The 26,369-nt window shown below is 43.3% G+C and overlaps 1 protein-coding gene across 3 annotated transcripts in view; it reads right to left on the reverse strand.

Moving 5' to 3' along the window:
• PKNOX2 (PBX/knotted 1 homeobox 2) overlaps nucleotides 1-26,369 on the reverse strand; it is a 1,892,972-nt gene that overhangs the window by 1,533,569 nt on the left and 333,034 nt on the right. For all 3 annotated transcript variants that reach the window (XM_069614552.1, XM_069614551.1, XM_069614553.1), the window contains exon 4: nucleotides 11,962-12,029. The gene's annotated coding sequence lies outside the window, so the exon portion shown is untranslated. The remainder of the gene's footprint in view (nucleotides 1-11,961; nucleotides 12,030-26,369) is intronic.

Here is a 26,369-nt window from a genome sequence, read left to right on the forward strand (position 1 = left end):
TGCGTGGAAGACAAGTTTGCAAGCAGCAACATTGTATGGCGAGCGCTGGAACAAACTTTGTCAAAACGCGTGTGATAAAACACGCAAGTAAAGTTGAACTGCTGATGAGTGATTGAACTTTCAAAGCAAGATATAATACCTTTGACAGAGTGGTCCGGTGCAGCATGGGTGCTCAATCGAAGGTCTCTGTAATATATCCAGCCGAGAAGTGGCAAAAGTGAAAGTGAGAAAAGGTTCTATAAAGAAGAGAATGAGCAATTCTGAATCAAAGTGCTCCTGCGACGGGTTGAGCAAAATCCTGTGCACAGTCAAAAGTCATCAATTTGTGAAGTAAAGAAAGCTTGGAAAAGTAGATAAAGTTGGTCCAAGCCCGGCAGAGGGAGATCAATTGAAAGCTTTGTGCGTTAAAGTGAGTCTGAGCATGGAGGAGGGGCACCCGGGGTTAACAGTAAATCACTCAAGAAGGTTTTGTGTTAAAGTGGGTCTGAAACCGGCAGAGGGGTACCCGGAGTGAATCAAAAATCACTTTAGACGTTGTATATGTGAAATCATAAGAAGAAATACACTTTAATGTTTGTCGTGTTGCATTAGACCCTCTGAAATAAGAGACTTTGAATGACAAAGAGACTTTGGCACAGAAGGCCCTAATGTTGAGGTTTTGAACTGCATCCTCATGCTAGAGAAGCCAGAGTGTGCTACGCTCGAGTGTGCAGCCTTGTCCTGTGCTGGAAACGTGTGGAAGAGAAGCCAAAGGCTCGTATATCTTGACATATCATTTCTTGAACACTTTTCTTTTGCATAACATTGTTTCCCAAACTATTTGTATTTAGAAGTAAGGATTGGCAATAGGTGTATTAGTATAGGCCCTTTAATTTTGAAATATTCAACTAGGTGTGCATTATTATTATTTGGTGGTCGTAGCTTGCCCCCATCTTTAGATTTAGGATTATACAGGCATTTCTCAAACCCAATTGAAGTTCAATAAACACCCTTGAACTGTGATCACTTGTGTCTGTCTTACTGTTTGATACCATACCTTCCTTACAGTAGGTACATCGTTTATTTGTTATTTAGTTCCCTGGCACTCATACAGGGGAGGTAGCATTATAATAAATGTATTTACATCGATGAACGACTGACAACAACTATTATCTATAGAGATGAAAGGGTTTTTTTTAAAAAACTTGAATGTTATGTTCTGGTTGCTGATCTGACTAAACCTTGAACTGGGCACTGAAATGGATGGCTAACAGAGTTTACATGTTTGTAAACTCAGGGCACCCTAGATTTAATAGTGATGGCTGTAGACCACATCACACTAACATGTGATTCATTGATCTGCATGTCATTTTGTGGTGCTTGCGTTTAATTCTGGCAAGATGGCACAGTCCGTCACTGTTCCGAGTTCCATAAAAGGGGCACTATTGCTTGTGTAATGGTAACCCCCTTTACCATTTATAAGAGAACATTCAGTTTGTAGTGCGTGCACTCCTCATCCCAATGATAATTTGTACAGAGTCTGCTCTTATCCTGCGCCGTCACATGATGACTAGAGTTATGAGTAATGTCTATTCCAGTTTATCAGGAACGTTCTTAGCGTGGATGACCAAAGTTTGCTCCAGACAAAAAGACGTTTTCAAGACTAGTCTATCTCTGTTCAAGATGTCCCAGTCGCTGTCTCAGATTCCCACTTTTGTACATTTCGTAGCAGAGGATGGAAACATCTGCCACAATTCATTGATGTGGATCCATCCGAGGTCGCCTCTGCAAGATCCCTCCCGGTGGATAGCGGAAAAGGCAAACTCTGATTCCCTGGGCTTTTAGAAATGGACCTTGATATCTAATTCTATAACCACTCCTGTTCCATAAATGCACCTTGATATCTAATTCCATAGCCACGCCTGTTCCATAAATGCACCTTGATATCTAATTCCATAACGACTCCTGTTCCATAAATGCACCTTGATATTTAATCCTATAACCACTCCCAGCTTTACGCACTTGGGGCCTCTTTAGGGGTTCAGTGGGTTAAATAAGAGGTCAAAAGAGAATTACTGCCACTTTTTCTGCTCCGTCATATTCTGTGTTTTTATAGTCTGGGCTTAATTATGTGTAAATTCTAAGCATCACATTGAAAATTGAACACTCGTTAGCAATGGACCTGCCATCAGTACCAGCAACACAAGCAATTAGTTCCAAAGATTCAGTCTTGCCATCTAAGAAGGGTCTCTTCAACAGTGGGTCAGTTAATTAGCATGCTCCTGCAATATAGTCAAACAGTCCATCAAGAATACAATGGCATTCATTGAAATAAACTATCAAGGTAAGACACTGAACATATTGTGGCACAACTCTGTACATTTTGCAGAATGTATGGATTTTTAAAAAAGTAATAGGTGTATGTTAAACTTACATAGTTCAATTGCGGAAGTCCTTATCATGCCGCCTGATTGAAAACAAGCCCTTACACGAAGGCGTACATTTGTGTAATTGATGCATGGGGCTTCAGTACACTAATGGAGTAGGCATCGGATATCAGGAATTTGCCTTGCTATATCTTTCATGCTAATTAAAATGAGTGACAGGCGGGTTCAAATGCTACATTTAGCATCTCTTTACTAGTATTTCAGTGACTTTGCAGCAGATGTTTTGAAATCACTATAGAATGGATAGTCTGCTCAATAATAACATCAAACCTGGTAATGGCATCATAAACACTGAGCTATCACTTTACACGTCCAAGAAACCTCCTGAGGCTTAACCTTCAGACAAGCTTTGCCAATAACCTGCAAGTGCATAATCCCCGGAGGATGCTCACTCAGCAGCTCGGCAGGTGTCCATTTCAAACTCCTATCCATAAGTGTCGACGCTGGTGGGACGACCACGATGCAGGCTGATCACAACAACCTCCAAGTGTTTGGATATCAACCCCTGAAATAGAAGGTTCTGAAGCAAGAGGAAAAGACTGCGCGGAGAGGATTCTGGGTTGAAACGCTGCAAAGTTCGTTGCAGATCAATAAAACCTCATACCATTGTTTATACTTCATCTTAATCTTGGTTTTGCAACTTGCGTTAGCCATCATTGTAAATGAAGAAAAAACATCTTTTTCTTTTAAAGAAAACGAATTATTTTTAAACTATATCAGTTGAAACCGTCGCTGTGTTTTTTGAATGTGTGTCCGACATGGCATTGAAGGGCCCCCTCGCAGCCCCACCACACTCTCACACACTTTCCTCACACAGCTTCAGCAAACATGTCATATTTGGACCATGGTTTCTTCTGTCCGGCTATGCCCTCTAAGCCTGAGCCTTCACAGTGTTGTTTTGTTTTCTATTTTAATTTTTCAATAGGGTTTTATAACGTTTTTAAAATGATTTTCCTTAAAATCTGTGGGCCTCATCACGAGTTGGACTGTAGCCCTTAAATGTGGCGGTAGCAGTATTACCGCCGCATTTAAGGGCTGGCCCTATCACGAGTTGGGCACTAAATGGGTTGTTTTACCTCCAGCTGTTTTCTGGAAGTGAAAATCCCATTTAGCGCCCTGTATTACTGCCAGGTACATTAGCGTGTGGTATTAGCACCGAAAATGCCCCATTGGATCAAATGGACCTAATCGGGAATGGGGATTTACAGTTAACACCCAACCCGTGATCTGGCGGTAATACTGCCGGACCGGTGGGCGCTAACGCTATTACAGTTGGGTGGTATTACAGCCGGGATACTGTCCAACTCGTGATGAGTCCTATGTGTTTGCAAAAGGACACCCTTGGACCCCCGTGGCCTGGGCATACCCTTTTTCTGGATCTCTGAATGAAACATATGCTTCCCACAGAACAAAGCTATGCTTTGGAGCAACTTCAACCAGAGGATGAAAAGGCTGGGTACACCGCCCTCAGTGTACTTCCACCTTTCTAAAAAATGGACAATAAGAGCTTTATTCAAAGAGCTCATTGACTTCAATGGGTTAGCAATATCACCTGCCAGGAAGGATAGCTCTCCTACATAGGTGGTAAAATGAGGTGATTAGAATGGGGTTTAACAAACCAATGCCTTTCCACCAGGCGGTGTGTAAAACCAATCAAGTGTGCTGTTTGAGAGTCCCATTGCTCAGAGGTGACTAAAATCTGGCACGTGCTGCAGCCGTCACCGTGCAGCTTCTGTCCGGCCAGAAGAGGGACACGTCAGGCTTCCCTGCCAATATGATTCACTCGTTGCCAAAGACTGACAGCCAGGCCGTTCCAGATACAGTGCCATTAGTAGAGAGTTGACCAGGTGTGGCCATTCCTGGGTAATGATTGTCGACTGATGGGTTCCAGCCTCTCTCCTTGCGACCTTAGCAGGCTTGGGTTGCAAATACTGACAATGTACGGGGGCTCACATGGCTGTGGGGGCCTTTCGTATCCAGGTCATTAACACACCATCCCTTGACAGAAATAAACCCATTAAACACACACTAATGCTTACAGGTGTCATTTCACAACATTGCTCAACATTTTAAATTGGGGGAACCTTAGGTGATTGCATGTACTTGATGTGATTTGGGCAACCTTGAACTTTCCTTGCTCATGGGGAAACACATCTTTTCTCATTTGCCATAGTGTCATCTGTAGAAATGATGCACATTTGGGATTGATTGCCCTCTCTATCCCCCTTTGACTCTCTTTTTTTTCACTGTCAGCATGCTTCTCTTCACCTTCCTGCAGCCATGGCTACTCCCATATGACCAAGGAATGACGCACACAAGGAATCGTCTCTCCACCTCGTATTCGTTCTGCTCCTCGTCTCATCGACCTCCGTGTGAAAAGCATCTTTATGGTATCAGCAATACTCTGAAACTGAAGTTATGAAGCTGCCTCAACACCAGGTGGGGTTTCATTTTCTGGCCCATGCTTGTATGCACTGCTTAAGAGTGGCTTGAGGACTGTTGGAGACAGCGGGTAGACTTCGCAGAGTAATGATCAGGGACTCTGGCACCTGCCCAGATCACCTGATGAACGCCTGACGAATGTCAATCTTCGCCCGACGGGCAAGTTCCAGCAGGTCCCACAGAGCACGGCTCCTGGGCGGCTGAGGCATGAGAGGGCACTCAGCCTGCAAACCAACATACTAAGGAAGGTGACATGAATGAGTGCATGGAATATTCCTATCACAGGCAGCTCCTTCTCTCGCTTTCTCTAAACCAAACGGTTCATGCCTTCCATAACCCTTAGCACGTTCCTTTGAATAATGAGTCAAGTGCACAGTCAGACCCCTTCCCTCATGTGCCAATTCCTCAATCTCCCTTGCTGCACATGGTGTACACTTACTGTGTTTGAGAGTGAGCGGGAGAAAGAGCGAAAGAGAGAGTTCCACTGTAGCAAAGTGATAAAAGGGGGCTCTCTGCAGAGGGGAGTGCTGGGGGTACCGGGAGGAGGCCCTTCTGTTTTGACTTGGTAGGCATTTTTATATCTTGGTATGTCATGTAATGCTTTGTTATGTCTTGTATGCCCGGTCATGCCTTTTCATGCCTTTCTGTGCCATGGTAGGCCTTACTATATGTGGCTTCTTGATTATATAAGCCAGTCTCATACTTGCTGATCCGGGGTGTAACACTGACGTTCTGCTTCTAGGTGTTCCACTGTGATAATACCCACGTTGATGTTGCTGTTAGGAATTCTATTGCCATTTCGAGCCGATGAAACCCTTGATGGTGGGGGAGTTATTGTGGGCTGAAGAGTGGGTTGTCTAGGACTCTGTAGCACTATGCCCAATGACTGCCCTTGGATGGGTTGTCTTCTTGCTTCACCCTCGGACAATACGTGTGCTTGTCAAGAACTGGTTATGAAAAGTCACTGAGTGAAACAAGGCAAAATGGTGTGTGGGTGTAATTTGGGATACATTAGGCGATCTTCAGGTGAGCAAGACAGGATACAATGAAAGAAATATTCAACTGTGGCTGAGTGGTGGTAGTTTTTCCCCGTGAAGTGTGGTCATTCCCAGTCATTCTCCAATCCAAGCTTCATATACCTTTTCATTTCCTTTAACTCAAGGTAAATGTATGTCCCACATTTTTCCTCCACCAACTTCCAAGGTGGCCAGTTCCCCAGACAGCCCCCTACATAGTGCAACAGCTAGTTCCCCCAGGCTCCTGCTTCAGTTTTCTGGAGGAGCCCCTCGGCTATGACTTCCATTGACTTACGGAGGTACATGCAGAGGGACACTGAGTCTGAGGTGTTCATTACACCCAGTAGATGGCACCTGGCATCTGGGGAGAGTACAAGCGGAGGAGAATATAGGGACAGGGTGGCAATCTGCACCATCTATCCACAGCCGCCGCCTGCCGCTGCTCTCACAATGCAGCGACCGTGCTCCCTGGGGACAAGTTCTCGACTAACGAATAAAGATCATCTTGGGACGCTGCAGAGGACATGGGTGTTCTACTCTATAATATCCCATTTGTGTGCCCATTTTACAAATATCAAGCAACTAAGTATACCAAGTAAGGCATTTTGTGTTGAAGAACTATTCTGCAAAGGATTACTTTTTTAAATTCTGTGTTAGATCCAAAGACCAAAATGCCACCAGGGTCCAACTTAGTTTCACAACTTGACCCAGCAGCTATGTTTTTCTATAGATTCTAAGATCTACATCCAAAAGCAAATTCTGCTCATCTCCCTTCAGCCTTAAGGGACACTGCCGCATGACTTGGGTCTCAGCTGGAAGTAGATGCTGGAACAGCTTGAGTAATGGCACTGCAAAGAATATATCTGAAATGTTTCATTCGTTTCGCCAAGCCATCGCCATCCTACTTTGGGTGACGTGACCAGCTTACAACCCTACTTGCCATCCTGCACCTCGGAATAAGACGGGTCACATCTGTGAATCATAACGTCTCAGGAATGATTTCTCCAGGAAATCCTATGTCCATTCAATAGGGAATATTATATTTCGGCGAGGAACTTATCCTGCCCTGTCCAGTCTTACTGGTCTGCGTTCTCCTTATTTTTCATGTGCTCCTTTTCCTTTACCTATTCATTCTCGAGCACTTTACAATGGCAGCTTAATGGTGTGTAGTGCCTTATGAATCACAGAAATTACAAGATTAAAACATGAGTTATTAATTACTAACTTTGACCGATAGTACTGAAATATTGCACTACAATAGAAATCATTATCTTCTACTAAATTAAAAAATCGGACACAACTTCCTACAGGGGCATTAAGTAGAAAAAGAAGGTCAGGCGCGCACTCTAGTTCCCAGTCATGTAATTCTGATGTGAGTAATAACAGGGTTAAATCCCAACAAAGTTAAAAAAATAACAGGCGTGAATCCCAGATGCAAATAGTCCCAACAATGTTAAAAAATTACCAGGGTTAAATCCGAACTTCTGCAGTTCAAATGCACAATAGTTCTACTCCTCCAAGTACTTTCAAGTCTCAAACTCTCATCAGGGGGCTGTGTTGGCTGTGTTCCTTTTCAGGTGTTGCTAATTACTTTTTCAATTTCAGTCCCAGGGGATTCTGGTTATTGTAGTGATGGCACAAGAGTTTCATTCTGGAGACCAGGAACCAATTCCCTTCCAAAGACACAAATCTTACCCAACTGCCACCACTTTGGAGAGCCATATTTATGGTTTTCCCCCTAGCCCAATTTTAGGTAAGATTTGTGTGTTTGTGGAGGAGTTGGTTCCTGGTCTCCTGAATGAAACTCTTGTGCCATCACTGCAATAACCAGAATCCCCTGAGAATGAAATTGAAAAAGTAATTAGCAACCCCTGAAAAGGAACGCAGCCAACACAGCCTCCCTGGTGAGAGTTTGAGACTTGAAAGTACTTGGAGGAGTAGAACTATTGTGCATTTGAACTGCAGAAGTTGGGATTTAACCCTGGTAATTTTTGAACATTGTTGGGACTATTTGCATCTGGGATTCAACCCTGTTATTATTTTAACTTTGTTGGGATTTAACCCTGTTATTACTCACATCAGGATTAAATGACTGGGAACTAGAGTGCGCGCCTGACCTTCTTTTTCTACTTAATGTTGCAGGAGACCCGGCCTCCAGAGGCAGCAGCACCGGGGTTATTATGCCCCCACTTTGGAGAGCCATAGTCATGGGTTTTTCCTCCCTCCCCCAATTTTGGTTAAGATTTGTGTGTTTGGAGGGGAGTTGGGTCCTGGTCTCCTGAATGAAACTCTTGTGCCATCACTACAATAACCAGAATCCCCTGAGACTGAAATTGAAAAAGTAATTAGCAACACCTGAAAAGGAACACAGCCAACACTGCCTCCCTGATGAGAGTTTGAGACTTGGAAGTACTTGGAGGAGTAGAACTATTGTGCATTTGAACTGCAGAAGTTGGGATTTAACCCTGATAATTTTAGAACATTGTTGGGACTATTTGCATCTGGGATTCAACCCTGTTATTTTTTTAACTTTGTTGGGATTTAACCCTGTTATTACTCACATCAGGATTAAATGACTGGGAATTAGAGTGTGCTCCTGAACTTATTTTTCTTCCTACAGGGGCAATCTGTTACTTTTACTGATACAAATCATTTCTAAGTCCCCCATCTGCCACTGTTGGACCTCGATGCACAAGTGGTTTACCCGGCATGCAGACTTGCACGGATCTGACATGTCCAGAAGAGTGCATCACTGTTGTCCTTTCATAAGAACACGGCAGATAGAAATTACATGATCAATTGTGCCTCAAAGCAAAGCCACCGAGGTCTATCCATTGGGTGTTGTCTGCCAATGCAGTAGTGTTGCAGGAGGCAATGGGCATGGTTTCAGGGTGGTATTTGGTTTGACGTTGCCAGTTACGATTTCGGGTTAATGTGTGGTCAAGTAGTGACTTGCCTCCATAGTGGGAGGCAAGCCTTGGGCTAGAGCACGCACATGCGGTAAGGCCACTTTCGGTTAAATATGCAGCAGGGAAGGCATTTGTAAGCACTAAATTATGGTGGAAGCGCATTATAAATGGAATTTCATACAGGTACATTTTTGGTCCAATTATACACATAGCTCCTCCACCTTTTCCTTCTCATGCCTTCCTGTGCGTCATATCTATCCCTCCCCTTCATCCAACTATCTTTACTTCTCCCTGCCACTACTGAATGTTCTATCATACTCCTCCTTTGCCTCTCTGACAGGTAAAGTGCTTCAAAGCCATAAGCTATGGTGGGAGGAGTTATACAACTGCAAGATAAAATAACATATATGTCAGATGGATATATCTTTCAATTGTTGTGGGCTTAGGTTACTCAGACCCCAACATGGTGGTCCTCGCTCCTATCCATTGCCTGCTATTGCAGCAGTATAGAAGCCTATCCTTGGTTCTGCTATCAGTGTTATAGCACAGGTTAAAGTGCACGATTGAGGGCGGCCTGTGGTTAGCTAAGTCTGTTGTCATTTCTCAGGGTGTTTGTTGCCCTGGGAGTCTGTGTGGCGCTATAGTTTAGCCATGTGGGTCAATTGTGGGTGGCAGTAAACCAGACTTTTATCAATTGGCTCATGATGTGGGCCAAGCCTTCATCTAGACAATCTGTGTTTCATGAATTTCTCAATAATACCAAAGAAACAACACCAGCATTATTTTATGAAACTAAGTGTATCATACATTTCCATCCACTCCATCAGCTTCCCCAGAAAATTTGCCAAATTGCCACCTGCATTCGCCTATGAGAAATCTAGCGTCTCTAACAGATTAACTATGAAATTGTCCGAGATGTGTCTCTCTAACAATAAGTACTAGCAAAGTGACGCGCATCTCACAATTCTATACAATCCTTCCCACAGAAGTTGCAATGTCTACCGCCCACTCCATGCCACCCTCGTTTATGCGACCGTGGCACGTTTTGCCCTCATCTTCTCCAGCTTTTCTTTCTCCTCGCTTATTTGCCCAATCTCATTTGAATGTTTTATGTTGATCCTATAATTTGCATAGAATTTTTAGATCTGCGATAAACAAGTCTTACCCACAACAAATGCACAAATAGGAAGTATCGACTAAATGAGGTCATGCAAGAGAGGTTTTACAACAACAGAAAGGGGTTACCTCTCCGCACTTAACCCTGGGCCCTACTGGACTGGGTGCACTTGTTCCCCTTCCCCCCTCCCTTGCACCTCCATCTGTACACTTGCATGACCTGAATTTACGAGGCCTAGTGAATTCTGTCCTGCCCCCCCTTTGTCTCCCCTCCCTTATCTGGTTTGCCTGATACACTTCATGCACTTGCACCAGGAGAAAGGCCTAGAATGTCCGGCCTAGTACACTAGTTACTTTTTTGTTAGATCATTCGGAAACCTCAAGGCCTAAGAATGACTACTGTATTCCCTTGTTCCCTTACCGCCTTGAAGCCATTTGAAGCACTTCACTTGTGTATAAGCGCTGTCAAAATAAACATTTACTATTACTTATTCAGGATTCTATGATCTGGCAGAGATCAAACTCCTGCAGTTCTTTCAAACTCAAAATACTATGTGAAAGAAATGTCAATGCTACATCATGCTCTGCAACTGTATTATTTGTACTTTATAAAAGGTATTGCTCAAAAGGAAACTAATTGCGACAAAAAAGGACCCTTTTTGTGCAAGATTTTGAGCGCACATCCAGGAATCTGCATTGGGGCCCATTCACAGAGAAGCTACTCTTGCCTAATCCTGACTTCATTAGGAAATGAACACTTGCCCTTTTGCTTCCCGTCATGGGTTGATATTATGTGAACAAAAGTAATCCCAGAAGGAACCCATTTAAACAGTTAAAAAAAAAATAATACAACTCCTTCCACTCCATAAAAAATGGAAGGATTACCCAGATCACAATTATGAAAAGCTAAACATTCTCCACATGTACCACACTGCATCCTTACCGCATGATTTTAAAACCATGTATATAACATGTGATACCAACAACCTGTATTCTGCAACCTGTAACCAAGCTCTAAGTATTCTTGTCATTCTGTGCGGCAAGCTACCCAAGGGTTTTCTGGCGCCCTATAAATAAACAAACAAATAAACAAACATACAATGAGTAACCCTGACTTACTCCTGGCATTCAGGGTTACTCATGGGAATTGCTTTGTAAAAAGAATAGCCCTCTCCAAGTTTAAGTGAGGAGTAAGTCAGAGTTACTAGTAATAATTGCCTTGTAAGTCAAATAGTCTCTCCAGTTTTAAGTCAGCGCTAAGTCAGAGTTGCTTATTATCACAATCACCCCTGCGTTTGCTGCGGACATGGCCGTTATCAGTCTGCTAGCTGGGGCCTAGACAGGTCTGAGCAAAGTAGTGGCCTTAGCAAGGGCTATGGGCCGTTACCAGCCATGTCCACTGCCCAACAAGGGGGATATAGCCATTCACACTCCGGGGTTAATCCAGGGTGCAAATGTTATTTGTTTTTTTTGTTCGGGAGATTCGCTGTGCGTATTGCGCAACACCAACCTCCCAAGAAAAAGCAAAGAAAAAGATGGCTGCCGCAGGTGGGAAGTGCTCTGGTACCGGAGCACAAAGCTGGGGAGGTAACAGCTCACTGTGTGTTCCAGCCACCTGATTGGCTGAGCGGCCTTCTCCGTACTGCGAAAGCGACTTCTTTTTTAATTGGTCGCCTTATATTGGAACATATTTGCCTTCTAAAGTGTGAAGCTTCTTAGAATTGCAGAGCCAGTTTTCAGACTTTTGGAACGGCTAGCTTCTAAGTAATGATCAATGAGCAGCATGAACCAGGAATGAACACAAAGAGAACACAGGAAGGTTCCTTCAATGCAAAATCAATGACCTAATTACAAAGAATGTCACATAACAGAGCTCTCCTGTCACTTTTTAAGACCCCACTTCATTACTATTCTATTGCGTCAAACGTCCAGACAGACTGACTGCCAATACCATAACTTGAAGCCACGGCTCCAATGCAGACAGATACCGGAGAAGCATAATTTAACTAGAGTGAACCGGAGGCAGTAAGAAGGCCAATGAAGAGTACTCACAGTTACAGACTCTTTCCAGAGGCAGAGTTCCAGGCCGCCACAGCAGGGGGTCGCTCACACCAATGCATCTGCAGGAAGGAAAGCAAATATGAAATGAGTGTGATAATATTAACACCGCCTGTAGCGCCCACAGGCTCTTTAAGTAGCCGACGGGTGGAATTCATAGGCGCTTATGAGTATGGTGGAAGTGGTAAAAAATGTGGAATTGGGAAGTACGGCACGTTTTACCGCTCCACCAAATTGTATGTTTTGCTGTGAAGCTCATCAGTTTTACTTGCTTAATGTAATCATCTCAACATGTCAGTTGTTTATACAATTGTTCTTTTACTAATATGCCAATGGGTTGTCAACATGAGTTTCGACCTTCTCAACAAGGTCCTCTTCCTTTGGTCGAGCATGAGGTAGAAAGTGTCCCTCAGTCGCAGTCTCTTAGAAATATCTTTTGAAGACCAACCAGTAGTGGAACCCTCACTGACATGAGTGTAACGCCCCCTTCCATCAGCAGTACTTGTCAGATGGTGATAAGCCAGTCCTACAACAAGATAACAATTTGGTTGTGCACCTAATTGTGTGAAACGACTAACTTAGGGGTCTGTAACCTTTGCTCGCCAGATGTTTTGGACTACTTCTCCCATTAGCGTTAGCCAGCATAGTCAATAGTGAGGGGTTGTGGGGGTGGTTTTCCAAATCATCTGGAGGGGTTGCAGGCCCCTGAAATAGGTATATCGTATGCACGTATGGCTGTATCCTGTGACACGATAAGCACAAAGGCACATTCTCTGTAATAACAATTTACATTTTCTCTGGCACATGCGCCATATTACTTGGCAACATGATAGGAAATTGTCTGGAACAGTTGGGGCTGTGCTTCTTGCCTTGTATGCCACAAAAGTGATGCAAACATAAGGACCAGGACTTCAAACAAACAAAAAAGGGCACCGGATGCATCCCAAACACAGAATTAATACATCAAATTCGGCCTAAGCAACAGCCATTTCTAAAAAAAATACAGATCATTGTTTCATATTTCATGGGAAAATGCAGAATATGAGAGCCCTACCTCAGGAAGAGTGTCATACTGTGTGCCCACAGTGACCTATCGAGATATAACTGGCAGTAAGGCCAAGCGCATGCGCCATATTAGGGTTTCAGTGGGCTCCTCTCATTCCACATACCCACACATTTGGTGAGTGGGGTGACCGCTCTTCATAGGAAATGGAACAGTGCTGGTGGATGGCTCTGTCTATGAAGGCTGCGGCTCATCTCAAATTCCGGCAGGGCGTGTACACACTCTTTTCCACATGAATGCCTGGTATAGGGTTGCACTAACCATTTACCCTTTCGCTGCACAGCTGCGCCCTTAAACCATTTAAATTGTACCTCAAATCAGTAATAATGTAACTTCCATAGGTGTAGGTATTTCATTAACTCTAAAGGTCCACTTGACTGTCATTACCGTCAAAGTAGGGGATGCTGGTTGATTATCACCTCTACGTTTAAGTGCTTGGTAAGCCCACATCGCCACCCCATCACCTGAATACCAGTGCAGTGCACATATAATCTTGTCATGATCCTCCTGCTTCCAATTGCAATCATGATTCAGAAGCAGTGCATTGGGAAATCCCTTGGAAAAGCCAAGATTACAGCTGCCTAACTTATTAGACTTGGTTCAGTGTACCTGGAGTGCCCACGAGGGCAGCAGAGGTGTCTGTAATTACATTGCCCAGTGCCTATGGGCAAGACATTGTACTAAATGCTTTGCATGCTCTCTGCTGGTCCGTGTTCTAAAAATCCTGAGGCCCACTGCATTTAATAGCTCTATCAGATGGTGGATCCACCCAACTGTACACGTCCTTCCGGTACCAAATAAACAGAGGCACTGCAGCAATAAGTACCAAATGCCCGTCAGAACAATATGTGTTGCTTGTCTCAACCATTAGTTAAATGTTTATGAACAAACTATGACCCAGCTGTGGTGTGGTGAATCTTTTCCTCACAGCTGAGGAATTAATCCAATAACAATGCATCTAATTCACTTTCCATCAGAAGCATTCTTTTAATTAATCACATTGCTTTTTTCTTCTTTTGGCAGCTCATCTATATTGCTAGTGTCAATTCTGACAATGTCTTGCCCATCCCACCAAGCAAAACAGGACATGGACTACCTTCGAAACACTATATGGAGGACCTGACAAAGATCCTCGTAGCCTTTAAAGCAACATCCTACGCAGAAGACATCTGCTTCTCCTGGATGTCTACACAGAAGAATTCCAGCCTCCATCCTCAAGACACTCACCACTGAAAGGGGTCCACACCATGCTATAGATCAACAGCACATTGTTTAGTCGGAGCATCATCTCCACCACCCGCAAAACTGGACCTCTCTTGGCCTGCTCAAGAAGCTAATGCGGTACCCCGATTAACCTAGTAACGCCCACTCCTTCACACACCTTCCTTTAGATGTTAAGATCCTGGAAAAGGCCATAGTCCCCCCAACTTCAAGCTAGGGTGGATGGCAACAGCTTCCTATTGACCTATCAGTCGGGTTCAGGACCAGATGCAACATGAAGAGAGTCAGGATCCAAGTGGTAGATTCTGGAATATGGACACCTTTGTGCTTTCTGGTCATCCGCAACCACTCTGGAGCCTGCAATACAATACAGCATCAACCAACTGGGCACACTTCCCCAAAGAGACTATGCTGGCTACGTTAACCTTGGTCTGGATGGGGCAGCTCATTTTAAAATAACTAGTTTAAACACAACACAAAAAATATACCCCCAGAATATATTTCTCCCGAGAACATTTTGAAGAAGAGACTTCTGAAGAAGGGCTGCACCTCCCTTCATTAAGTTTATGCTCGAAGACAAAAGACAGAGGGCCTCATTCCGACTGTGGCGGCCACGGAATGAACAGTGCCGGTAAGGGACCAGCACCATTCATTCTGGGCCGCCACATTACGGGTTCTGCAGCGGGTCCCGCTCTGTACGCCTGGCCAGACCAGACGTGCAGAGCGAGACCCGCTAGAAGTACAGGATGCTAACAACGGGCCCGTCATTAACGGGCCCGTTGTTAGCATCCTCCGAATTCCCATTGAGCCATATGGGGGCTCAAATTGGAATGGGGACGTACCGGGTCTGGGTCCCAAGAAAGGGAATTACCGGGCCCTCCAAGGTCAAAATGGACCGGTAAGTCCCCTTTTGCGGGACCCGGACCCGAGTTTGGGGGAAGACATGCTCCTAAAAACGGCATGGCTACCTCTAAACTCGTAATGAGGCCCAGAAACTCCTAATGCCATGTGGCCATGAATAGTGACTTTGCGGCACAGTAAATTTTGAATTTCCAGCGAGGATGCTTGAAAAGATCAATTACTACTTAGCTGCAGGCGTGTGTAGAGAGAAGCCGTTTGCTGGACTGGTTCAGGGGGCTTTCCACCATCTCCTGGCACTTAGGCAGTGGTTTAGCTTCCTGGGGATCTTCAGCGGGCACTAGACATTGGCGGTCTTTAACACACGTGACCGTCCTGTTCTGCTGGTGCATCGATATAGCATCAATGTCCAAGATCTTGCCTTGTGCTGGATTACATTTTTATTATGTGAGAGAGAATAGAGGGTCACGCTCTACCCTACTGAATCGCAGACGTTACAGCTCAAGTGTGCCCAGCAATCAGATTGCTCCATATTTGTGGGTCAAAGGTGGTGACTATGCCAATGATACACAGCGATCTTCAATATTGTCGTTAACGATTCAGCCGTAAATCGGAGATTGCGCAACTATCAGCTACTGACCAATGGATCGGACAGAAACAAATTGAAAATAAACCTGGACAGATGTTGGAAGGCTAGCCTTCCCACATCTGGACACAACTGCCTGCTGGACATCTGCCCAAGTGCTGTCAAGACAGGAAAGGACTTAGACTTACTCATTAGCGACTCACTCTTCATGGCCCTCCAAATGATCAACATAGCCAGAAAGTTTGTTTTTTTTTCACCCGAGAAAGTTACAATAAATGTTCCTTGCCCCTCTTCCCTCTCCAGGAGGACAGGAAGCAGTAGAGACTCTAGAGCTGGCACACCTCGACTACCCAAACATCACCTTCCTGATCCTGCCGTAGTACTGTCACTTCACCAACAACATGGACTACTCCAGCATCCAGAATGAACTGTTTGCAATGAACCTTAAGTCTTAAGACTGTAGCTGATACCCTGCACCAAGTGTCTGGGATTCCACATAGAGAGGCACATCCCCTTCAAAACACGCCTAAGGAAGAAACCTCAAGCAGCCTGGTATCATGTATGCCTCCAGTAGAAACTAAAGTACTTCCAGGCCCGAGCTTCAGATCTACTGTATAGGCTCTCGACTGGTTATTATCTTACTTGGGCAGAGTAAATGCCCTGCTCACTCCCCTACCCACCACCACCCTAACATCTGTGAGAAGAGCACTCAATGCAGCAGCCTGTCTCCTCAATGAGAAGTCTCTGCAAGTATGACCATACTCATCGAACTTCACAGGCTACGCCTGCGAACACAGATCACCTACAAAAAGCAAGCTGCATCTTATGCTAAGCTGTCACCACGAATATCTCCTACTATTTGCCAGAAAACAATCCCTATCGTGGTCAGAAAGCAAATGACCGCAAAAATGTGCATAAGAATCTATGCCCTGGACTGTGGGACCTAATCCAGATCCGCATCACACTCGCTCACACACTCACGCAAGTGAGAAAGGAAATCAAGTACCTCCTCTTCAGGGAACTCCTTCTTCACAACTCACACGGTGTGCCCCCCTCTAAGACTACCCAGTTCAGTATTTCTCCTGACAACCCCTCTTTGCAAACCAACTCCTTTCCACCCTCTCTACCCCTCAATAAAGACCCCCAGAAATATAAAAATATAAAAAAATACACTCAAAAACATCAACATAAAGGCATTCAATATGTTCCCTAGTGTATGCTTTGAAATAGGCAGTGATAGCGTCAGACTTGCTCCAATTGAATTTTGGCTCCTCTACTGCACAACTTGTGGTCTCATCTTCTTTCTTTAATAGCAACCTGTAGGACTGGACCCATCGTTTTCTCCCATACAATGTAGAGCTACCGCTGCCTTTTTCAGGTTTAGGCAATAGAGGTAATGGCGCTGAAGGAACAGGTTTTTCACCCAATCATCTGCCACATTTCGGCATGCACAAGATGTGGATTGTTTGCAGATTAGAGTGGCAAGAGAAACAAGCCCATCCTAAAGGGTGGCTAGAGGGTGGTGGGTGTGTGTTAAGGTGATGTTGCCAGACCTGGAATGGTGGTGCTAGAGGCAAAGCCCGATAATAAAGCGGGAAAGAGGTCTCATCAAGACAGGGATTTTAACATCTTATGCATAATGGGATAATTTAGCTCACAGGCATATCAATTTTCAGGCCAGGCTCCTGATAATTTAGTGTGAGGTGGCCCACAACGGGACAAATGTGGGGTCACCCACCATTGATGCGAAGGGACTGAAAGGTACTTGACGTGAATCGGCATCAGCCATTGGCCAGGAGGCCTGGGAACGGATGTGCCCATCACGTATGCTGATTATGCATCCCAGACGTTTGAAGAGAGGGAAGCAAGGTTCATTGCTCCTGTGTTGTTGTTTTTTTGTGTGAGGCAGGGAAGGCTTCTATAGGTGGCATCTCAGGTACCCTTTGGCCGGATGGTAACAACCTGTTGCTGCTCCACCTCAAGCACCATTGGCCATTCAGGTGGAAGAGACAGATGCGTGGACCCATAAAACACCCTATTCCTGCTGCAACATCCAAGCAATATAGCCCACACTGCACCCATTCCTTACAACAGCGACAGAAACCTTCCAAAAGAACAACTTGATTTGATCTGGAGTCTCTATAACCCTGATCATGGACACTAGCCAGATTTCACCTAGGAGATTGTGTGTGTGCACAACCCACCCTATGCATTGTACTAATTCGTTATTTGCAACACTAACATTGCAAGATATGATCATGTTAAGAGGTCTTGTGGTAATTATCCAGCACACGTTGGATGTCAGCTTTCCTCCTGGACACTAACCTGCATGAATGGTTCTGAAACATCATTTATTTGCTAAACAATGGAGATTTACACACGGGTATGATAATCCTTATAAAAGTGTTTTATATGTTTATATGTCAATGTGTTTCCTTCCTATCCTCGTCGACTGCCGCCATTGGGATGTTCCATTGAACCTCAACTGTACTGGTACATTCATCCAATGCAAAACAATATTTTCAAATATTATTTCTGTTCAAAATTAATTTCTTTTCATAATATTGGTATGGTAATCACGTGAATCACCTTCATTACAGTATAACCAGCCTTGAGAAAGACGGAAATTCGAAACACCTGTTGGCTGTTCTACCATTTTGCATTTGGAGAGAATAAATTGACATATCAAGAATATTACGAACTCAAACAATTGTTTCATAATTAATTTGTAACTACAATTATGTATGCAACTTGGGGCTATCAATAGAAATTGTTACTAAAACATTCGTATTGTAGGCTAAGTGCGAAGAGCTAGCAGAATACACACATTAAAACTGAACAAGCATTACAATGACAGGAGACTGTTTGTCCACCTTTAGAGCTGCAGAGTGTGAACTGGCACACTACCACCTTTCCAGACTGTAGATACTGGAAGCATATGGATGTGGACGCGTGCATTGTGGGCCACCTCATTCTTTGCATTATGCAAAGCGCTAACTGTGCTAACTAAAGAAATGAGGGGTGGGAAATATGAAGAGTGCATAGTGGCAGCATATGTTTAGTGCAAAGGATTCTAACTGTAGCAGTATGGCAAACTGTAAGAGTTGTGCTGTTAATGTGTCGTCAGTTAGGTGAAATTGCAATGTGTACATTATATCTTCTCTTGTTCAGTAGGACAATGGATCTATGATGCTGGGACCCCCCAGAATTAATATGAATCCAATGAGAACAAATAGCCGCTGGCTGAACAGGCCCTGTGTTTTCACCCAGTGACAATGACTGTGCACTTATAACACACAGGGCCTCATTACGGGTTTGGCGGTAGCCATGCCGCTATTGGCGGCATGGCTGCCACCAAAACCGGGTCCGGGTTCCCACAATGTCGAATTACCGGGCCATTGCGAGTTTGAAGGGCCATGTAATTCCTCCCTCTGGGAACCCGGGCCGGGACCTTCCCCATTCCCATCTGAGCCCCCATAGGGCTCAATGGGAATGGGAGAGGGAGCTAACAACGGGCCGATTACGACCGGCCCATTGTTATCTCCCTGGTCCCCTTGGGGGAGCCAGTAAGGATGCCTGGTTTTACCAGGCTTCCTTACCAGGTCCCGTGAGGGGACCTTGTAATTGTGCGCAATGGGTTTAACGGGTCCGCCTCCATTAGCAGAGCCCGTTAACCCATTACGCAAAAGTCGTAATGAGGCCCACTGTGTTTCAATTGTGTGTGACAGTTTTTAGCATCAGCAACCCTCCTCACTAAATACTGACTTGAAACAGCACTGCTTTACACACTTGATTCCAAATTATTCTACTCTGCCCCTCAGACCATCATAAGGTTGTCATGCGCCCTGCACAGTATTTAGGCCAAAATACATGTTCTGATGCCTATACCCTACAAAATGCTTGCAAGCATGACATAATATACATTTAAGCTTTCTCCAACATGATTCTTGAACGTGTGAGTTCGGACTAGCCGCCTCTTTCTCAATCACCTCACCGGGGGCCCGCCCTCCTTTAGCAGGCTATCATAGGGCTCAAAATGCACTTCAAATCTGCTCTGAATTAACAGTCTAGGAAATACTATAAAAATACAGAGCTTTTTCTACTGGGAGCTCTGAAATATCATTTGGTAATTCAAAACAGACACAACTGAGAACAAATTAAGTATCAGGGTATCCAAGCACCCATAAACGGAATGTTAATAAGCTTCAGCAAAACGAACAATGTAGAGACCCAAGAACATGCACTCAAACACTTCTCAGTCCTTTGCAAGAGTGCCAGGGGCTGGAGCATTCAGAACAGAGCCTGCTACCGTAGACACAGGTCCATAAAACTATATAGAGTGCAGACAGCAAAATGGTTGCACTGAGAAAACTGTGCTATTGCCTGAAAGAGCAGCAAACTATGACTGACGTTTAACATAGATATATGATGCCATGCGCACGCATGCCGGTGCACCTCCACCTCGAATCAGACATTCTGTGGTTCAGAAGAGCGATAAAGTTTCTGAAGTTCAGACGAGCGAGAGAGACCCACCTGTTGCCCTATGCCTATGGAATCCAATGACAAACGAAATCTGCCAATCATTAGGATTTACTGCTCGGGATTACCACTCGTAGTAGATCAACCAAAAATCCCCAGGGAGTCCTATAGAGTCCAAAAGTCCAAAAATCCAAAAATGGCGATGTGCACAGTGGCATAACACAACATTTGGAGGCCCCCCTGTGAGCCATGCTGAGCCCCCCCACCCCTCAACTTGGCAACAAATCACGGGTCGCATGACACTCGGGGCCGCCCTAGATTACCATGCTTGAGCAATACGCACGAACATGAGGATGCAGGTGTACACCGCATTCTGCACTAGGAGAATGATATAAATATGTGTTTTAAATTGGATAGAAGGCCAGAGTGTTTGCAATTGTTTTGTAGGGTAACACCAATCTAAAAATCTAATGCATGCAAGTCACCAACAGTGCACAGGAACATTCATACTTTAATTAATATAATGCTTTACTATTAAAAATGCCATGCCACAATGAACACATATCCAACTGGCTGCACAATGTAGAGCAGTCAAGACACGTAATAACATATTACAGTAAAGCATGCCAGGCCACATTTAGACATACCCAGAATGGTTGCAACAAAACGAAATGGAAGCAATAACACCTATCATGGTTATTTTATCACAGAAGCCCCAAAAAATATACAATGCCACTGTAAGAATTGGCTAGACAGGCAGCACCCAAATGCCATGCTAGCCAGGTAATTAAACTTAGACGGATTGCTTTATCAGAGATGCCCAGTTAAGAAAAAAGTCAAGCCAAACTAAGAAATGACTCGACTGGCTGCACCAAAATGCCTCTCTAGCCACTAATAGCACATATCATGCCTGCTTAGTCTGGACATGGATGACCATTATGATTTGTAGCACAATCCCTGAATAACCCCCCCATGCATCCCCTCTCCCTCCCACTCTCTTCACTAACCCTTTAAACCAGCTTCTCAGAATTACCCACACGTCCCTTTTCCTTGTCCCAATGCTTTCGTATGAGGCTCCTTGCCTCATAGGTAAGTACTGGGATGAGGAAGAGTGGGACTAGGACTAATGAAGATTACAGGTAACTAAGGCAGACATTACCTCCATGTCCCTCTATCTCATCCCAGTACTTGTGTATGAGGCAAAGTAGGAAGGAAGAATAGGGCTATGAGTAATGAAGAATACAAATAAGTAACCAAGGGATTAAACACAAGCAGTGGTGCAACACCATTGAGCTGACTGGGTCTCAGCCCTCGTCCCCTTGATATATGGGGCTATGTTAACTCATCCTGGCTGACCTACAGAGCCGTTGCTGGAACAGGACACAGATGTTAAACAGCACCTGAGTTTCGATGTTAACAAAGGCCAGGCAATTACTAACATAACGCATTTCACTGTTAGTACCTGCATTCAAATGAATAGTTTTTTAGGCAATTGAAATCTTAATGTGGGTTTAGTACTTGCATGCCAGAGAAGTGATTGGAAGGGTAGAGAGGGAACAGGAGACCGCTCATTCTCACAGCAGTCCATTAGTGGAGAATTAACTGCATGTAGCATCGAAGCTGCACTAGAATAGTTTCATTAGAATGCATAAAGAAGTTAGATGCCCCCACACAAATAAGTTTGTCTCTCCCCACCGCTCGTGAAGTTGGCACCTCTTCCAACATTTGAAGGGTTAGCACCCTCACCCGAAATGTAGGATTTGTTGTGCCAATGAGCACAAGAACACACACCATTCACCATACACATACACACCCAGCAACCCATACATTTCAGTGTGTACCCTTTCACCATTCAGGCATACCTAGGTAGCCACACATAAATCTAAGTGTACAACCTTTAACCATACAGGCACATTCAGGCAGCCACTCATACATTTAAGTGTGCACCTTTTCACCAAACAGGCACACTCACACAGGCAGCCACCTATGCATTTAAGTGTGCACCCTTTCATCATTCATGCACACCCAGGCAGCCACCCATAAATTTAAGTGTGCACCCTTTCACCATACACTCGACACGCACACCCAGCCACCCCATTTAATTATGCAGCCTTTCACCATTCACTCACACAGGCAGCCACATATACATTTAAGTGTGAACCCTTTCACCATACAAACACACACAACCAGCCACCCATACATTGAATTGTGCACCCTTTCACCATATATTCACACACAGACACGTCATGGGGTTGAGGGGAACCCTTTTACTTAAAAAAGAAATGGTTTCTCCGACTTTATAAAGACATTATTTCCATTAAGGACCGACCCATAATGGAATTTTTTCTTTTTTAATAAAGTAATTTTTAAGTCATAGAGCACCACCCAACACTTGATATGGTGGCCTCCAGCCTAGAGGCTTCTATGTCATGGGGTCGGGGGAGCCCTCAGACTTAAAAAATAAATAGTTTCTTTTTGTAGTCACTCCGCCTTCACAAAGAAATCATTTCAGTTACACTCCCAGCACATGTGGTGGCTGGGCCCCCTTCACCGTGGGGGCCCTCGTTATGCCAGTGGTTGTACACTGTCAGACCACCCTCGTCATCCTGTGATAATGCCATGGGACCAAGTCGTGGTAAAGGTAAATGAGTTGAGCAGTGAATAATCAAATTTGCTGCCAATTTGCAGCTAATCTCATAATGAGGCCCATTGGCCTTTTAATGTTACTGGAAAGGCCCCAGTAGATGTTGTATTGCCCCTTGATTGCTACATTGCAATGGAGGTGATGAAGTGGGTGTTTAAGCTGCTTACTTGGTTCCATAGTGAATGTTTGCTTATTACCTCAAAGAGATGAACTAGTACATCCCATTACATTAAAAAACAAATGGACAGATTCGCAAAAGTTAGCATGATTAAAAAAAAAAACACAGAGAAATGCACTGGTCACCGAATCCTTAAAAGTGACCTGAGCATTTCAATGGGACATGATTTTGAAATAACAGGTTACATTTAGCTCTTTTGCTTTCTTAATCTTTTGACATGTGATTTCAATTTCGTTTTTTTTTTCTTTCCCTCAGAATTGTATGGTCTGGACTTCAGGTGTTATGCATGCCACAAGATGTGGTGTTCTTGTGGATTGATTGAGAACCTTTAGTCCCATTTCACGATATATCACATCTTCAAATGAAATATACATTAGGGATTGAAAAGCCTAAACTACACTTCCTTGATGTTGAGATTATGATTATAGAAAATAGACCAGCGAACAACATATACAGAAAGCCAACAGATGTTAATAACGCACTTCACGACCTGAGCGTCCACGCCCAACATATTAAGAACAGTTTACCTTATAGTCAATGTCTTAGACTCAGAAGGATCATCTCTGATAATGCGATGCTAACTAGAGAATGTGAAATCATGACAGATCATTTCCAATCGCGAGGCTCGCCACAAATGGTGGTGGAACAACGTTTACAGAAAGCCATGGAAAAAGAGAAAAACACTCATATCAAAACCTAAAACGGACTCATTCCAACTTCTCTACTACATGAAATACTCCAGCCAGAGTCATCAAATAAGCAGGCTCCTTAGGAAAAGCTGGAGGATCATACAGTTAGACTTTTAATTTACACGTCTAGTCCCACAACCCCCAATGATAGCCTACAAAAATGGAAGGAACTTCTGAGATGAACTGGTTAAAGCTGAGAAGACCAGTGATTATATACAGAGATTTCTGCACACACCTAAGGTTGGTACATAACCCTGTCTCAGTTGGCATAATTGTAACAACATAATGAAGGGTGATATTATTAGACATCCACAATCTGGTAGAAAAATGTAACTATACCATTATGCAACCTGTGGTAGACGAAATGTAATCTACAGTCTATGCTGCCCATGTGGCCGATATTACATAGGCCAAACATCCCGTAGAGTATAAGACAGCTGGACCGAACATAAGTCCAACATTCATACGAGCAGTGAGACATCACCAGTGGGAAGACACTTTAAGGAGCCCAGACACACTATATCACAACTAAAATGTGTTGTTTGAGAGGTAGTGCATCATCTACCAAGAGGAGGTGATATGTGTTAAAAAAACTCTCGCAGCGTGAAATGTACTGTATTGACAAACTTGATTCAATGTACCCATTAGGTATCATAGAAGAATTTCATCGTTTATTGTTTCTTTGAAACTCTAACCCCATCAACAAATTAATGGGATTAACTAGATAATGTGACACTGGAGTCTTCTTAATACATTTTAGTTTGTATATGATTAAGAATGTGATTTGAAGTTCTGTGATCTAATGTTAACTATTAATATGCACTTGTTATTTTGAAAACAGAGACATTTCTTAGTAGCACTATTGTTCACAGAAATATACTGAGCGGTTTGAACATGATGCATGCAATAGCAATAAAGTAAAGGTTTGTTAATATAAATCATGTAGACATATATTGAAATATTTGTTAACCATAGAAAATGTAAGTGTGCAATAATACCTAAATTAACCATTTGAGTTTTTCTGACAGGTTCTTTGGATTTATTAAGGCTTTAGTTTACCACTGAGTATATACATCATTGAACTGCTATGTTTAGTAGGAGCAAGCCCTCTTTCTAGGGTAACCTATCTCTTTATATCTCATCAAGCCCTTTCCTTATTTGTCTACTATAATCTGTAATCAGAGATGCAGAAACACGATCACTCATGTCTAAACCAACCAAACTACACAAAAAGCATTTTCACGTCATGCAAAAAATTACGTGATTAACGTCATTGCGTCATATAAACATATGATGTCACTGCGGTGCATACGCGTGACTTAATACTCTTTAAGCAGCCATTTTACAAGCATGCCACTATGGCATTCCATGCTCGAGTTAAATGTATGTCAGAAAAACTAGATAATATCGATTATCTGCCCTTGTCCTGACAATATCCTAAATACATAGCCACAGATTCCTATGAAAAAAATGATCCTCCCTCACCATACCTTAATAATTACTAACAGAAGGTGAACCAGCCTTGTTTAAACCCAGTTTAACAATGTTCTCTCTATTAAGAGTTTCCGCAAAAAAATGTTGTTCTCTCTTGCACACAGATCGCCAGAGTAGTGCAGAGAACTATTTTGATTGAAGAACCTCCGATATTACAAGGTACCAATCCTGATCTTCTTTAACTTTCTTGAACACATAACGACATATGGCATTATCCTAAATTACAATATGTCTTTTCTATGTAGATCGTATTGGGATTATGAAGTGTAATATTAATGCTGAGTTAAAATCAATATATTACTACACACAAGTTTGAAAGATTTTTGTTGTTGTCTTTAATCTAAATATGAAACAGAATCTGTGAATTATGTACCTGAAGAAGGGAATCGCCCTGAAACGCATTGAGCCATGCATCTCAAGAGTTTAATGAATTAAATTAAAGAATAATCTTTCTGATTAACTAAACAACAGTTTACTTTATTATATTCTTGAAAGTTGACTATGGTTATCATAAATTACTGTAAACATATGAAAATGTCTTTGTTTTCAGTTAGACAGTGTGCAGGGAACAGGGATATCCTTACCTTTAGGATACTTATTTCTGGGTTTATCAATCATTTCCTATCTATCAATCAGAAATGTGATAACATGGAAGAATTGAAAAAACATTGCCACTGACACTTTGCTGTAAAATGCAGCATTCAGCACTTGCAAAACCACTAATATAAAGGAAGTCATCGAAAAATATTTGGGCTAACATGACCTAAAAATACATAGTAAGATTTTCTTTTCACGCTGAAAACAAAAATACATATATGTAAATTCTGCATTTTATTTGTCCAGTAGATTTAGTAAAATATTTTAAGCATCATGGAAGGTATGGCTGAATAATGTTTCTTTTATGTTTTTTGTAATATACTGGAAAAGATTTTATATGTTGCCAGAGAAACAGAGGATACAAGAAGCATGCCTCAGGCTGCTACATACAGTCTTCAGGGAATCCTCGTGAAATAAGACTGAGAAAGACACCGACAGAGGTGGGATAGTGTGATGCCACAGTAACAAATCCAGGCACATGGAACTGCAACATGGCTGCAACTCAAACACCTGGAATGATTTTAAAACACCTCTGTCATATTTGGGCATATGGGGATTAGCCAAAGAAGATAGAGCTGTACGTCAAGATATCA

The sequence above is a fragment of the Ambystoma mexicanum genome, chromosome 9 (assembly GCF_040938575.1).
Source record: "Ambystoma mexicanum isolate Mex_15411 chromosome 9, UKY_AmexF1_1, whole genome shotgun sequence".
NCBI lineage: Eukaryota > Metazoa > Chordata > Amphibia > Caudata > Ambystomatidae > Ambystoma > Ambystoma mexicanum.